Source organism: Perna viridis, chromosome 2 (assembly GCF_037379345.1).
Source record: "Perna viridis isolate PV_CMFRI_1.1 ecotype Kerala chromosome 2, ASM3737934v1, whole genome shotgun sequence".
Lineage (NCBI taxonomy): Eukaryota > Metazoa > Mollusca > Bivalvia > Mytilida > Mytilidae > Perna > Perna viridis.
In genome coordinates, this window is record NC_142446.1 from 64,051,818 (window position 1) to 64,067,759 (window position 15,942).

The following is a 15,942-nucleotide window of genomic DNA, read 5'->3' on the forward strand; positions in this document are numbered from 1 at the left end:
TTTTTTTGTATACATAATTATTTTGAAAATAAAATGTTAAAAAGAACATAATTCATATCATAACTATTTTGCAGGAAATTTTGTTTACAGTACATGTTCAAAATGTGTTCAGTCATAAAATCAGATCATACCTTCTCTTTACAATGTTAATCTGAAGCAAAGCTGAAAACTCGGAAAATTTGAAGAAGCATGATCCTTCCTGTAAATCATACATGTGTTAACTATGAACATTAAAACAGACCTTGAAGAACCTTCATAGCCATGTTATATAAGAGAAAATCATTGAAATATAGCATGAATATACATGTACATGTATAAACACTTAGCCCTAGCATCTTTTTAAAACAAATATTTATGTAGTGATGTACAGACATATATAAAGCTAAATAAAGCAAATTATGTACCCACATCAAATAACTTTTATAAACATGTATTCCTTAAATGATGATACTTCATTTGGTACTATGGTGAATTGTATTTATGCCTGGGTGAGTGTGTGTGTGGGGGGGGCTATGTCAATATCACTATCAAACTTCATTTTGAATTAGCATAACAATTTTATATTTGTATGGAGCAAAAGCACCACAATGGTGTCTCTTCTTAGTTAATATCTATGATGATATCTCTTTTTCCTTATCAAACAAATACTTAAGAGAGTTCAAATTAATTAAACACTCATGCAATGTCCTAAACATATCACATTTACACCAATTGCTAAGCCGTTGCATCCTTTAGTTATTAAAAAAAAGATTTTCTGTATTCATTTATGCAGATTTCGGAGAATCATAACAAATTTTGAATGAAAGGAAATATTGCCAAGAAATTGTTGGATATGGAATATTTTCTAAGATACCATACATAGGGGGTGGGGTAACCATGTTTTGTTCAGCAGAAAAAGGAGACATCTTAAACACTGGTTATTGACTTTTCTGCAAATTATTTTATAAATAACTGCAATATTCAATGAAAAATGTTTTTCAAAATATAAGAAATTGAAAGCGTAGTCTGCTATCACAACTAAATCGGTTTTTCACACGTATCCGTCACATGTCAACGTGTTTGAGGTCGCCAGTGTGCTTGTTTCAATGTCGCCGCTATGTGAAAAATTATATGGTTTAGAAAATGCAAAAGTGCAGTGGCATGCGCGGGCTATGTCGATTACTTGATTTATACTACATTTAAAATAGCATATTTTATTTTACCTGAAAACTGCTGGGGGAAGTTATTTTTCTGTAGCGTTTTGTTTTAATATTCGTTGAAATACAAGTTTTGTCATCTTCCTACTGTACTTTTGACATTTATGTGGTCCGACTAAGGCTTGGTTAACCGTTTACGTGACTCATTTTTATTGCACATTTTGAAATTTTATTGATCTTTTTGTGTTTTGGACGTTTTTTTTATGAACTTGTATACTTGATAATATGAACATCGACGATATTTGATGTATTAAGATGAGTTTAAAAGTAGTTCGTTTTCGTAGATGAAAATATGACAATTCATGACATTTCTCCTTAACACACCCTCCCTCGTAAATCAATATAATCATATAAAGACTTTAGGTTTTAGTTCCAGAGCTCTAGTGAAAAATGATATGATGCAAGATATCAATTGTTTTTGATTTGCAGGTTATTCTTCTTGTGTTTCAAGGTATACAGAAGTAGTCAAATATAAATTCATGTTATTTAAATATATTGTCTAATGATGATAATTATCATACAAGAATCATAAATAATACAAAAGGACTCGTGGTTAAGACGAAAATGGTTCTTTCAGGTGTGTTACTGTGTAAGAACATAAGAAAATATTGAGGAAAACAGAATTTTCAATATCTTAAATCTGATTATTATTCTTGACAGGCGCACATTTATTTTTAAAGACAAAACCGTAAATTATTGTGGGTTATGGGTACATTTTTTTCTCTCTGTCGCTACAAAGAGTAATCAAGGGAACCAAGGTTACAGCGGTAATAAAAGAATGTAATCCAGGGACAAAGACCAGACATGGAAAACAGACATACCCAACAAAGAACATAAAGTAACTAAAATCATACATACAAAGTAACAAAATCAAATAAGCATCTCGGACTCCACTAAAACTGGGAGCATGGACCAGGTGCACAGGTAGGGTAAGCTTTCTGTGCTTTTCTAGAAACACCCGCCGAGTTGTTCATAGAAAGTACAGGGTAGAGGAGGAAAGAAAAACTATGACTCGTTGACCAAATCAGTTTTCAAAGATTAAAGACATGGAAAATCAGTTTTCAAAAATCAAAGACATGAAAAATAGGAAACATATTAATCATTATACTAATGCGAAACACCGTAACACCGTGCCGAGAAATGAAATTTAAGTCATTAGTATTTACTGTGACGTATTCGTAACAAATGAAAAACACCACGGCAGTTGTAATTTTTCAATATACATGTAAAACTTTTCTAACTAGGGGAATTGTTGCTTTAGTTGGCAAATTTTTTTTTCAAGAATGGAGACAAGACGAGGTACTTTAAAATCAACCAAAGGATGGTCAATTAAAGTGTATGTGTTCCATAGACTATGAAGGCATATCTATACATTATGTTAACCGGCTTTGGCACGTATTCATCTAAGAGATGGCATTCTGACATGTGTTAAAATCTATTGAGCATATCGACTTTAAACTCTTTGCAAATTTATGATTGCAATATGATTTCTTTTCAGTATCTACTTCTTATAATAAGGGAATCTCGGATCAGTAAAAATCTTTCACGAAACATGATGCACTTGAAATGCAAATATATGTCTTATTCTACATAAATTCAAAATTCAAAAATGTGAACTTTAGGTAAATAAATAACGTTGTTTTATAATGTTTAGTGAACAATGAAAATAAAAAAGTTTCATTTTTGCGCACGTTTTCGAACAGTATTCATCGAAAACGAACGATAGTATTTGTGTAGTATAATGGACTTTTAATCCATATTTATAATTAAATCATTATATTCGAAACATTGATTTAAATGTGGTAAATAATTACATTTCATTACAAGAAAGCACATCAGCAAAAGAAATTCTCAAGTTAAAATGAATGGTTGTTTGATCTGAGGACGAGGTGAGATAAATAATTGCATAGATTTGCTTAAACAGATACATGTAGTAAATTGTAGTATACACCCCACAGATATAAGAATATATTAAATAGACTTAAATTATTGGAAATAACTAAACACTTTTTGGGGCTCTCTCCCTATAGATTGATTTGACTTTTCGTTTAGCATTATGACTTTCGACTATATGTTGCTACTAGTATACATTCTTCTACTTAAAAAAACAGTAAACTTACTTTTCAATGATATCGGTTTATCGGGGAGTACGGGTGTTGTTTGATCTACATGTATAAGAATAATATGAATAAAGATATGTATGCTTCTATACATTTTTTAGAAGAGTTATTTATATAGGCTATAAAAATAAACAATATGCGCTTTGCAAAAATTGTTTTAACAAAAATGTGGTATGTGAGCATCAAAGGTAAAAGATATGAATTGTTTTTATAATGATTATCATGTATTTTTTTCACTTAAAAACTAAAGATTTCAGTAAGACAAATACGCAATAGAATGTACATCGTATGATATCGCACATCACTCTAAATAATATATATGGGGTTATATGGCAATATATGTTCCCCTTGGTTGCCCCCAAGATATATAGATGGACTCCGGAGTGTAGCTAAGGTCCATTAAATTTCTTTGAATGAACAACCGGTCCAGATATTGCCATTTAATCTTACGCAGTTTTTGATTAAAAATAAATAATAATAAAAAAAAATAGAAAAGACAGTTTTTTTTTTTAATTTAAATATTTAAATCTACATTTAATACTAATTATAGTTATTTATTGCTCTTAGGTCCTTTTTTATCAACGACTCTAGTCATACTTTTCTTTTTAAAGAGAATCATTTATCATATTATATAAACATATTTTTTCACCTCATTAGATTAAAATAGATTGGTGACTTTATATTCTTTGTTATGTATGTCTGGTCTTTGTCCCTGGATTACATTCTTTTGATTACTGCTATAACCTTGGTTCCCTTGATTACTCTTACATAAGAAAGATATAAGGTCTGGTTGAATGTTTTGGGGACTATACTCGCCTTTTTATATGATTTTGTGTGTAGCATATAATGCTTCAATGCCGACACAGCGAGCAGCATTGTGCCATACTACTACTATCTAAGCCTCACTTATAGCACTTTTGCAAATAATCATAAGCAAGCAGACGAAGTTATTGCATTTTTGTAAATAAATCGATACAATGCTTATTCCTGAATATTCGGTTCGTATAGGCAATCCAGCCTTTATTTATTATGAAAATGAAATAGAATCAAGTACCGGACACAATATTAATTACAAAAACTGTAATAGAATACTATTAAAATATAAGTTAAAAAGATCGGACTCTTCCAATATGAAGTCTGTCTATTCTGAATTTTACCATCTTAGATGTTTATTACTGGTTTATTTCGTTTATCCAATTGTTCTTCATGTAAAATGTCTTTTTTTTTTGTGTGTGTAGTTTTATAAATGTTGTATTACAAAGTCAAACTTTCTCTACTATATATATATTTTTTTTATCTGAAGCAATTTTTGTCGTTAAATACAATAATATCGGGTAATTTCTAAAGCAATAGCAACATACTTAGTGTACAATAATCAATATAACATATCCTTTTCTTAAGATCCAACGCTTGTTCAAACTGCAACAAATCAATATATCAATGTGTAGTCTTGAATATTTTTTTTATTGAAAAATTCTTATATCACTAGGTTTTATGTTATGATATGGTAAAAAGTCACTTAAAAGTAAAAGTATTCAGACGTGGATAAAATTGTTTGTGCAATAGAAGACATTATCAGGAGAGGCCTTTTTATTTAATTTCAAATTACGCCGATTAGTTTTTCCCTTTTCATTTTGATAGATTGTAAAACAATTGATGTTTTTCTTTCATTATTGGTTCATTTTCAGTTTTTAAACTTTTTTTTTCTTTTTGAAATCTTATCATTCAGTTATTATGAAGAAACGTACTTGAAGAAATCTGGGGGAATCGAGGCTGTACATATTTGTCCAACGTAGCTGTATGGATCCTGGCAGACATAAGGTATATAGAGTCCAAAATATAATACTGTAAAGGATGCTATTGTTTTGTCTCATCTCTCCGATTTTTGGACTCCAATGGTTTTATCCATTTCATAGCATCATTATTTATGCCCAATGACCCCCGCTTTTCTTTTCATAATTTCATTAAACAGACTTTAGAATGTGTTTTTTTTTTTTAAGTTTTTATGAAATACTTCTTTTTTCTTAGGTGTCTTTTTTTCAAAAAAAAAATACAAGCTGCAAAAATAAAACATATCGAAGATTAAGAAAAAGTATTTTCCCGACAAAATTTCCATTTTCTGAAGAAGCTAGTGCAATTATTTATGTTCGATTTAAGTAACAGTCCTTTTAACTTTAGACAATGCCTAATAAAATTGTGTTTCATGGTGTTGAAATACCCACCGAACAAGTGATCCATTTCAGTCTACATATATTATATTTTAAAACATAAATCGTTCTGTCTGTATTTTTAATATGCTCGTGCATGGATATCCCACTAAAATCCACCAAATCAAACCGTGTAAAGAACGATTACTTTTTCAAAGAGCCAATTTTTTAAACAAACTATAGAATTTATATCTCAAAAGTGCAAAAACTCATTTGACAAAGTAAGACCGGTTTTGTGGTATGTAACCATTAATAAACTAGAACTAAAATGAGTTTGGTGGGTTTCTGGTTTAACTTATAATATTATGACTGTCGAAATGAAGTTAAAGCATAAACACGAGAATTTGCATAAAATTACATTAATGTCTTAAATAAATGCATAATGCGTTTATAATGATTAACGTAAAGTACAAATTTTGCATAAAATTACCTCTATTCTACTTTGAATCCTGTGTTGTTCCAAAGAGTCTGTATTAATAGAATCCTACAAGTATCATGTAAAAACTATACGTCAGTCTTTAATAGAGGAAAATATTTCAACAGCAAAATAAAAATAAATAAAACAGTTGAAACATGTAAAGGTAACACTTGCAAACTGATAATCATACGACAAAACAACAAGAAAATAATTAAATCCGTTGAAGGTATGACTTTTGTATTGGAATATACTTAATCGTGACGAGATGAATGGGTCATCATCAAATTTTGTTCATTGAACTATTTGGTTGGTTAATTTCTTTCCAATGAAAACTTTTTCGACTTATCATTACAATGCATTTCTCTTCGATGTTATAATTAAAGACATACTGATACGATGGGTCTGTACCAATAGAAAATAAAAATGATTGCATGTTTCATGATATACATACAAAAAAATAAAGCATCGACTAAAAACAATCAATTTTTATTATTTGCTCCTTTCTGGTGCAATTCCCAAATATTGCTGTGTAATAATTGAACTCAGAAACGTTATAGTTGAACTTACTGACTTGAAAAAATAAATAATACTAACATATGCATGCGTTACTTTTTATATTCCAGTTAAAATACATTTTATTATGTCATTTCAAAGTAAAAATCAAATTGTATGGGATAAACTTTTCACTTATCCATATACTATCCCCCATTCCCTATTCCCCATTGTCCACATCCCCATTCCCCATTGACAATTTCTCTTTTCCCATAGAAAAATCCCGTTCCCTATACAATCCCAAAATGCATATTTTTATCAGGTATTTAAATTATCAAATTTGTATTTTAAATTCTTCATTGTTTAGCTGTTATTAGTATTTAAATTTTACACATTTGTGCATGTCAATAAATGTTTTAAGACGAATTTCCCAAGTCTCCCCATGAAGTATTGTAACGTAGTAATGTCAATAGCAGGTTCTTAATTTATATATATAAAAACTACCAAGACTTAAAATTAATCTAGCAAACACAGATTAATTCTACGTGTGATAAAACAGAAGCAATTGATAAATTCGTATGTTATTCTTTTTTCAATTACAGCTCAAAGTTTGATTTATTTGATAAAAAACGACCGATTTTTTTTTTGCAATACTTGTTTTATTTTTATTTTAGTTGTGTTATTTGTGGACTTTAAAATAAGTAAGAAAAAACCATAATACTGTCATTGAAACGAACAACAGTTATCCATAACAAAAGGACAAAATTATAAAACCATGAATAATATAAATTACTTAAATAACTTATTCAAAAACATTAAACTGAAAAAAACTCAAACAACCTGAAATTAATTTAATACTTGGAACATAAACTAGATTCCATGAAAGTAAACATCCTCAACCTTTGTAAAAAATGTATGCCTCTTTTTTCATTTTCTAACTCTGGTTGTCTCTCTTTTGTCCGTTTACATACCAAACGGTGCTTATTTAGTTAAGTAAATATTTTTAAGTAACACTGTAGATAAAAATCACGCAAGAGTAATCAAGGGAACCAAGATTCTAGTTGAAATCAACAGAATGTATTCCATGGACAAAAACTAGACATGGAAAACAGACAAACACGACAAAGAACATAAAGTAATTTTAATCATACATATAAAGTAACAAAAGTAAATGAGCAACTCGGACTCCACTGAAAACTAGGAGCATGAACCTGGTGCACCGGTAGGGTAAGCGTCCTCGGCCTTTCTAGAAACACCCACCGAGTTCCTCATCAAAGGTCAAGTCCGGGGTAGAGAAACAGGAAAGGAAAACTATGACCCGATGAATGCAGGTCGATACACTGTAACGATCCAAGTTGTGATATGAAAACTCCATACGCAGGTGTTGAATAGATATTGGCACAGACGAAAGGAAAATTGACAAAGAGTAATCAAGGGAACCAAGGTTATAGCGGTAATCAAAAGAATGTTATCCATGGACAAAGACCAGACTTTAAAAACATTCATACACAACAAAGAACATAAAGTTACTAACATTATGCATACAAAGCAACAAAAGCTAATGAGCAACTCGGACTTCACTAAAAACTGGGAGCATGGACCAGATGCACCGGTAGGGTAAGCGTCCTCTGCTTTTCTAGAAACACCCGCCGACTTGCTCATAAAAAGTCAAGTCCGGGGTAGACAAACGAGGAAAGGAAAACTATGACCCGTTGAATAAATCAGTTTTCATGGTGCAGATGGATACACCATATCGATCCACGATTTCATAATGACGACCATAAAACGTCTGTAGTGATGACTTCAATCGTGTAGCAACATAGCCCTGTTGCAAAAGCCTGCGTAGTTTTGGCAAAATGTGAATCATTGGTAGAAAGCTTCCATATTGTAGTTTTTGATATTTTGTTTTTAATGTTATAGTAAACAGAAATTGACACGTGGCTTTTCATGTAACCCTTGTTCTTAGAAGATAAGCATTATATAGAATGCAGTGTAGATTTCAAAATTAAGGAAGATGTATCTGTTAAAGATAATAAAATACAATAAAAAATGTTTGTTGATTTTCAATGCGGATTATCTCCAAAGGGCAGACAGATTGAAATTACTATACATTTCATTATTATATATACCTACAAAGCAACTTAATAACATAATAACAAACATAAAAATTGCCTTTTTGGGGGTGTAATATATATATATATTACAGAAGTTACATGATTCCTGCAAAGACTACTACCTAATATGTACAAACAGGATTCCTGATAAAAGTGTTTAATTTAACATATAGTTTATAACTAGAAGGATAAGGAGGGCATTACATTGCTTACTATAAATCGTGATTAACTTACTAATTTGTCCTTTATAGTCCATAGTAAAACAAAATTGTTGTTTTTAATTTTCATTCAAACTCTTTCAAAGTGCAAATTCAATCATATATATTTGATGATAAACTAGTCAATATCGTGATATTTTGACTGCCCTTAAGACGGTGGTATTAACTAAGAAGGGGATAATGACCGATCATCAGGCGAGATCATTATCGCTGTCGCAGTTAATGCCACTATTAACAATTATCAACAATTATTATGTTTATTTCATTGAGGAACCATATCCTGTAATTTTGTTCTTTCAGAAAGCGATGCAAAACCGGATATTACCATATCATGGTTGTGACTGGTAATTTTTACAACAGATTATTTAACACCACGTGATAAGGTTCAATCCAATTGAAATTACTGATTTTTTTTATTTAAATCAAACTGTAGTAGTTAAGAAATTATCGGGTTATTATCGTTTATCGAATCTGTAAAAACGTTCATCAAACTATTGGTGGAACCTATGCAGCATTGATTACCCGTTCAAAGTATAGAATGAAATATTATTAACATGATTTTCTTCAAAAATGATATTTTCATATTTTTATTTTTGTTATCATTTTTTTTCTGACATTTTTATAATACTTTGGTGGAAAAATCTTATTCTTCATAACAATTATTATTATTATCTGTTATTTCTAGTTGATGTTGAAATATCTTATAACTAATTTTTTAATCAATGTGTATGACACTCTATGAAAACTGTTACATGTTCACTTGCCATAATATAAATTATTCTAACTATAAACTAAGGTTTAAAGTCCATAATGTCTTTCATCGAAAAGAAGAATTCACAATGAAAACAAAACGTCTGTGTTAAACATTATCATGTGCTTTAACTACATTGCATGTGCTGTGCGTTATTGCATAGCTTATATAAAACTAGGATTGATCCAATTCAAGGACTTTACTTAAATCACCTTTTGTAATTTGATTTGAGTCGTCCTCGGTTTTTCCTTAACTTATCCAAAAGTCCCTAAATCATTCCGAAAGTGATTCCGCAGAAATTTGGACCTGATTTTAGATCTTACACATATCAAAATTATGCATTATATACATACAAAAGTGATGCTTCTAGCTTAAAAGGTTGTTATTTTTAAATGCATTTTAAAATTGTTATTTAAAAGATAAAAGTGGTCTTAATGCAAGACTTATACAAAATACTGTTTTCCACGACAACTTAAATTTTCTTGATTTTTGTGCCCTTTAGTCTTGCAAAATGACACTAAAAGGGCAAAAAGACTGTCTTTGACCTTTTATTTCACAATGGTAATGGCTGATTGTAATGTGAAATGTCTATAAACAAAACCCTGGGTACTCCGAGAACTGTCAAAACCAGACACTTGTTATGTCTTTTTGCACAAAAGTAATGTGTTTTAAAGTTTAGTAACGGGTAAAACTGTCTTTAACGAACAAAAGTCTTGTAGGGGTTCGGTTTACAAATGTTTTCATTTAATATTTTTTCAGACAGGAAACTGGTATAAGGTAAAAATTGTATTCTTATATCTAATTACTTGGTTGAAAGGATGCTTTGAGCATATATTAAAGCCGTTATTTTACCATGACATGAATGATATATACATTTGTATGGGCTTTTCATATTTAATGATTTCAAAGACCGTCAAGTGTAAAACATCAGCTGCATAGTTACATAACCAAATGAAATATCTAACACTAGACGACCAAACACTTCTTTTTTCAGTTTGATCAAACGTTGTTACATTCAAAAACGAATAACATCAACCCTGCCTTGTTTTATAGATTTCTTTTCTTTAGTAAATTGTTAGGAAAATACTCTGGAAAATCCCTACATTGACTACGCAACGAGCAAGTTAACATTACTTTATCATGTGCCGCTATTTATTTAATGAATATATATAATCCTTTTTGTTTTCTTCTTTATTGATCAAAAAGTAATACAGATCAAACTTGAGTGTTTTATCACAAAATAAAAACTCCCACTATGATCACAAAAAAGTGGAATACGTGATTTAAAACATAAAACATTTTAACACAAAGATTTCTGAATGATATAATTCCTAAAGTATATATACATGTATACGTGCCTTATTACTTAAATATTTGGGTACATGTAATGAAGCCAAAGTATAAATCGCACATCTAGACGTAAGAAAACGGGCAACCATGCAAAACTGTACGATTTCCAAGTTTCGTATACCATTCCAGCAGTGACAACGTATTAAGATATTGCTTAATGTGATATAAGTTGATTATCAACTGATTGTGGACGAGTTGATGTCAAAGAGTAATCAAGGGTTATAGCGGTAATCAAAAAATGTAATCGAGGGACAAAGACCAGACATGGAAAACAGTCATACAGTCAACAAAGAACCTAAAGTAATTAAAATCATACATACAGAGTAACAAAAGCAAATGCACAACTCGGACTCTGCTTTTCTAGAAACACCCGACGAGTCGCTCATGAAAAGTCAAGTCCGGGGTAGACAAATGAGGAAAGAAAAACTATGACCCGTTGAATAAATCAGTTTTTAGTTTTCATGTTGCAGTCCTTATCTATCCTGCAATTGTCTTCTTATACAAATACTAGGTCAAATCAAATACGACTGTGCTGTGTTTTAATATATGTACAAGTTTTACTGTATTACCGTATGGCTGGTTACGTGTAGTTTGATGAGTGTACAATTTGGCGATTTCTGAAGCAAAAAGTTATACGAAAACTTTTGACGTATCTATTTTTGACGAACGTTAAGTGGTGCACTAAGTACTTAAGCCATGAGTGATATTTTGCGAAATTTAGTTTGGCGTTCATAGAAACACCACTTAAATAAACCAATGAGTGCTACAATAAGCACCTCCGTGGCTATTTTTCGCTTAACGTCATTTAGGCCACGCCAATTATTATATAATATTACTATTAAGCCGGAGGTTCCCCATACAATATATGAGACATAATGAACCCCGTTTTTTTGTGGAGCATAATAGTGGTAATTTATAATTGTTCCTATATTTCAACTAGCTTTGTTCTTGTTGTTTTGTAATGCAGAATAAAACAATATTAAGGAATTGTTGGAAAATACAGCCTGCATATGTACTCAGTGCGAGACGTAAAAAATTTCACATTTTGCCCGTACCCACACACATATAGGCTGTATTGTTTTAGGTCACCTGGTCGGAAGGGCCATGTGAGCTTTCGTCATTACTAATCGCACGTTGTGGTAGGTCGTCGTCATCTGTCAACATTTTTTTTTCAAAATCTTCTTCATTATAACTACTGATCAGAATTATATGACACTTTGCACGGGTGTTCCTTAAGATATCTTGCACAAAAGCTGTTATATTTTCGATCCTTCAAAAATCATGACCGTCTCGGCTATTTTTAGATCGCAGTGGTCAAGTCTCCATGTGACTTTCTTTCTTCATCTATAAGAGGTCTACGAAAGTTTCCTTTGGGTCAAAGTTGTCGGACGGCTTTTTGTTACAGTAACTCCCCTTGTTAGGTGAACGATGACAATTTTGAAGTTGTCAGCCAATATTTTATATATATTAGGAAAAAACTTTCCATTGAATAAATTACCCTTATAATAAGGCCTACAAAAGTCTTCATTGGTAAAAGTTGTCCGGACGACTCGTTGTTACATTTATTGCCCTTGAAAGGTAAAAAATGTCGTGTTTTTTTTTTTTTTTGGCAGTTTTCAGTCAATATCTTGAATACTATAATGGACAAAATGATGAAATGATCATAATGATAAGGCCTACAAAAGTCTCCACAAGTCAATATTGTCTGATGACTCCTTGTTAGAGTTATTGCTCTTGAAAAGAAACTATGGGAAACTATGATACAAAATAACTTTTATTTGATGAAACAATTCTTATAATAAGGCAATTGGGTCAAAAACGTTTTGTTAGAGTTATCACCCTTGAAGGCAAATATTGAACCGGGTGAGCGATTCTGGCCTATGGGAGCCTCTTGTGACAATGCCCTTATACTGTTAATATCCTAAATGGACTGAAGATCTTTAAAACATTTAATAGATTCTTTATGTTGGTGTCAAGTACAAACATAATTTGGAGTTTTACATTAGAATATGTGTAAGTGTTTGTTGAATATTCTTCTTCTACATTTGACAATGACATGCAAACTTATTGAGTGTAACCATCAGTTAATCAAAATAATACCACGTTATAATAAGACTTCCTATAATTAGGGCCTAATCTAGACAGCGATGACTAGGAGAAGATTTTTTGTAAATTCTGTTTGAAAATTAGCAACATTGACATTATTTTCTGTGTAATCTAAAGTGCATAGGGCCTGGTGGCCGAGTGATAATGGCGCTGAACTTATTATCACGAGGACGACATTGATGTTTGTTCGAGTCCCATATTTGTCAAGGTTTTCAAGCACCTTCCATAGCCCGGGGGTTTCACCGATTTTTCAACCAGGACTTTCAGGCTTTTCCTCGCCCACAAGTTTAAGCCTGGTGACCATGCGAGAAGCTCATATCAGCCTTTTAATTACAATTCAATATGTCATTGTAACAAAAATTTTCTGCAAGTAGCAAGACGTACGAACGGGAATTTTTTATTATGACCACGGGTCCAGTTTGTAAATCGATTGATTCGTCATGAAATTAATTCACCTGGCGACACATTCATTGTGACACAGTAATATATTGTATATTGGGGCTTCTAAGCCACAGACCATCAGCGAGGCGTCAATTAGGTTTGTTGGAGTTTATTCGATATGTTTTAAATCACAAATTGTGAAAGGAAGACTATTGCGCATGTTTATATTAAAACATGTTTTACGAATATATTGAATATGTTAAAGGATAATCGTGAGAGCATAGTTTTTTTTTCTTTCAAAAAACTATGATTTCCGACTAAACTTTCTCGTAATTGTATCATTTCAAAATCTGTTTGCACAAATTTATTTGTGTATTAGCTTGGTCATCAATTTAATTCTTTAATTGTTTAATTAAGTCATATCCATCCGATGCATAGTTAATCGAAATATACAGGATATAACTAGTATACTAGTCCACCTGTGTAATAGCATGATGACAATATACAAGAAGTAGCTGACACGTCTGTGTCATTTAAATCATATAGCTGTATTTACGGGTTAAATTTAACACTTTAGGTTTTCAGATCTCTTTATTGCATGAATAAATCAGAAAACGTCAAAAGTTTTCAGATACCAACAAAAGTCTTGCAAATACCCTGGGATTAAAAATTACTAATATTACGTTGTTTTATTAGTCTGCAAAATATCTAAATGTAGAAGGAATTAAATTCAGATAGACCAAAGCAACCAAGAAAATATATTACAAATTAAAGTATGCAAAGTATTGCTTGAATGCACAAATAGCTGAATTTTGAAATTCCTAGTTATGAATTTTATGAGACATAATTATATTCATTTTTGTGGCAGAGTTATGTAACTCATTTTAAATCATATACAATTTAGAATTCATATATAAATGATTCATTTTTGTTTTCGTTTTCATCATCATATTGCACACTAGAATCTTAAATTTTATGGGTAATCGTTCCCTTTTGACGGCGTAGAAATTATTAGAAGAGCACAAATACCATCGATCGCAATGAAATGTCATGGTAGGTTACTGCGATATTGGTTATGAAGTAATCAGACACATCGCCGCCTTTTAACGTAAAAGTCCCGTGACTCCTCAAAATCAAATAAAAGCATTTGTAAAAAGCATTTTTTTGTTAAAAGTAGGTATTTTTAGCAGAAATATATTAATTTTCCCTGAATACTAAAATTTACCTTAACCTTTAACTCTATTCCGACATCTTTTTTTAATGACAGTCTAAATTAAGTTTAAACCAAAAACATAAATTTGTCTAATGAATGAAATTGTATAAGCACAAGTTTGCAGGATGTCTTGGTAGGTGATATTTTACATTGAGAAATAGCATGTTGTTTTTTTTAGATATTGATATAATTCTGGGTGTATATGTCCATGTATAAAGGAGTTACAGATACTTAATAACGAAATCATCAGTAGCTTTAATAATGGTGACTTTAAAATACAAAATTAAAGAAACCAGGCGAGGCTTGCCGAGTTCTAAAATGTTCAGAATTTCTCACTTTCTTAAAATGATTTTCCTGTAAAATTAGTCTTAAAAGTCATTGTCAATTCACGATAATAAACGTGTGGCAAAAAACAAACGTACATATGTAGTAAGTTTCACTGTTTACAAATTCTCACTCTTTTTTCGTGGTAAACAGCTAGTCAAAATTTAATAGTACAATAATGAGGTAGTGATGCCATCATAAGCATTAATTTACAAAACCGCGATAATAAGTATCGAACTAAATGTTTATCTGACAAACTTGCTTACAATATATCTGTCATTGTCTTGTGTAATGAGCTCCAAAATAAGCATATCGAATCTGTTATAAATATTCATGAAACCTAAAGAATGAAGCTTGAGTAACTATTATATTGTGATTGAAAATTTCTGTAGACACGAATTATAATTTGATGGACAGAATATTCTTCATCTACAGTCCTCTTTGAGTTTCATAAATTATTGTGTGTAACCATCCAATTCTAATATCACATTGGTAGAATAAATAAATAAGTTCATGAACCACATTTGGATTTTGAGAATTTCTTCCTAGTATATCGACCTTTCTATAATTTAAATGGATTTTCAAATTCATTGACAGGTGTGAGAAATATATTTCTCGTCTCTAGAATCTAGGGAGATTCGAGTTCTAAAGCCCTTATTGGCAGATATAAAAAGGGGTGCTTGGTTGATGTGTGATTGTATCTCATTGTCTATAAAATCCAATTTGGTGATTAGTGACGTCGTGGTGTTTCTAACGTATAACTTTTGACGCTATAAATAGATAATAACTAGAAATCACGCCATAACACAAATACCGAATGATACTTAAGAAAATGTATTTCTTCCGGCGTAAACAAATTCCCATACTCAACTCGCTATTGTTGCGGATTCTATATATCTAAACTTAATCATTATCCACATATTCAACTACGCTTAAACATGAAACATATTAACCGAGGCAGAAAATAGAATTAAGGGTGGAATAAAATACTAATGCAATATCATGTTACTATGAACCAAAATGAAATCTACTATTTGTTTAACATTACATTA